Consider the following 2,280-nt stretch of genomic DNA (forward strand, 5'->3'; position numbering starts at 1 on the left):
TCGAGGACGAGCAAAGGTTTAAGTCTGGGGGGATTTGATAACTCCTATTCCTCTCTATATTTTGGTGCGAGTTTGTCTAGGTTTTATAGGATAATCACATGCATTCATAGGCATTCTAGGCGTGTTAGGATATAAAACCCGGTTGTGCTCTAGTTTTGCAGAGTTACAGATTTCGAAGGTGATTGGACTCGAAAAGGAGCTAATTGGAACGTTAAAGGAGATGTCTGGATGAGGTACTCATATTGCAACATCAATAACTTTCTCTACAGAAGTCCATATCATGCGAGACTTATACCATTGGAAAGAGCACTTCAAGAGCGTCGCGTAGACACCAGAGCGTCGCGTAGACATCAAAATCACATAAATCTGACACCGGAGCAGAAAGTTATGAGCGAAACCGTGAAGACCAGAATTCTGCCGGTGCAGGGCCGTTTCCACCTGGAATCGATCCGGATCAGGACAGCTGAGCTCGACCCCAGGAATCTGGATCCGGTCCGGATCCACCTGGAATCGGTCCGGATCCAGTCAAAAATTCTGTTACGCGATTTTCAGCATTGGAACGGGATTTGGACTCTTGGGAGCCACCCTAGGGTTATAAAAAGCCCTAGCTATGTCCTAAAACATCAGAGAGTCTTAGAGAACACTTAGATACAGACTTTTGGAGAGCTTTTGGTGAGAGAAGAATAGAAGTTCACGGGATTGCGGGAAGAAGAAGGAAGATTCGATCGTGGAGACTACACATCTACATGAAACTTTCTTTCCTCTCTTTTATCTCTTTCTTTATGAGCTTTTTGTTGTTTTTTATGAACCGTGAGTAGATCCACGACTATGGGTTAGAGATTCGTATGTGTTTTGGGTATGATTGAACCCTAACTTGGATTTCGACGTTATGCTTGTTTCGGTTTATCGATCTATGTTTTCTTTTCTATTGGTGTTTGCTAACCACTTGGCCAATATTCTGAGATTCTAAATCACATAGAGATATGGGTTTAGCTTCGGATCGAGATCGATGAATGAATCATATTATTCACATAGAGATATGGTTTAATCGATTTAGGGTTGATGATAGCGTTCTTCATGCATCTAGGGTTAACTTGAATAGATCGAGAGATTGACGAGTTATTCTAGATAGTGAGATAGTAGACCGAGAGGTGAATTCTCTATCTTTGTTGCTTGATGATTCCCGAATACAAGTACGATGTCGTTATTCTTGCATGCTTAGCATATACCCATACACGCGAATACGATCCCGACACCCGTAGTCATCCTTCTTGGATAGGTTACTCGTTTTTATTGCATTCTTAGCTTAGTTATTATTCTTTTCATGTATTTCCATCATCACTTGCTTGTTTGCTTTGATATATTTTCGATTTAGGTTTAGATTTCGCAACCGGTCCTCGTGTTCGACCCCATGTTACGACGATCCGTACCCTTGCGGTGAGTTGTGAATCGGGTTATAGATTTTAGACTCGATACACACGTATCAAGTTTTTGGCGCCGTTGCCGGGGACTGGTTAGCCTATTTCTAGGTCTTCATTGATTCTAGATCTTTGCTTTTCTTTTTTTCCTTTTTCTTTTTGTTTTTCTTTCTTTGGTTTTTGCGGATTCACTTGGTTTCGAGTTCTTCTTTTTCTTTGCGATTTGCAGGGTTCTAGTGCATGACAAGGAGCTCTACTCGGAGAGAAGACTTAGTCTACGATCCGTAGATTGAGCGTACTTTGAGAGACATCCGGAATCAGCAGAGAAGAGGAGGTATGTCGAGGTCAAGCAGTTCGCACGACCATCAACAAGAGCGTGAGGTTCATGATGAGGAGCATCACGAGAACCACGAGCACATGAACCCGCTCTATGATCAGCAGACCGAGGGCGAAGCTACATACGTTGCAGAGGAGACTTTGGGTTCTTACATTGCACCGAAGCACACCCAACTCCTATCATGCATCAACAGACCGCCCATAGACAGTTTCGAGCTCCCGCCACAGTGCATCATGATGTTCAGTCAGACGAGTTTCAGAGGACGGCCTACAGAGGATCCTATTGCTCACTTGACTCAGTTCAAGATGTTGTGCAGATCAGTTAGGAAGCCACAGGAATGACCATCGAGGATGTATACTTGGAGGCCTTTCCTTTTTCGCTGATGGATCGGGCAAGAGATTGGCTCTACACCCTTGAGTCGAACTCGATTACGACATGGGAAGAGCTAGAGGAGCAGTTCATGGCGAAATACTATTCCCCAGAGAAGACCCGGGCCGCACAGAGAGCAATACAAAGCATCACTCA

Source organism: Tarenaya hassleriana, unplaced genomic scaffold, assembly GCF_000463585.1.
Source record: "Tarenaya hassleriana unplaced genomic scaffold, ASM46358v1 Cleome51, whole genome shotgun sequence".
In the NCBI taxonomy this organism is placed as follows: domain Eukaryota; kingdom Viridiplantae; phylum Streptophyta; class Magnoliopsida; order Brassicales; family Cleomaceae; genus Tarenaya; species Tarenaya hassleriana.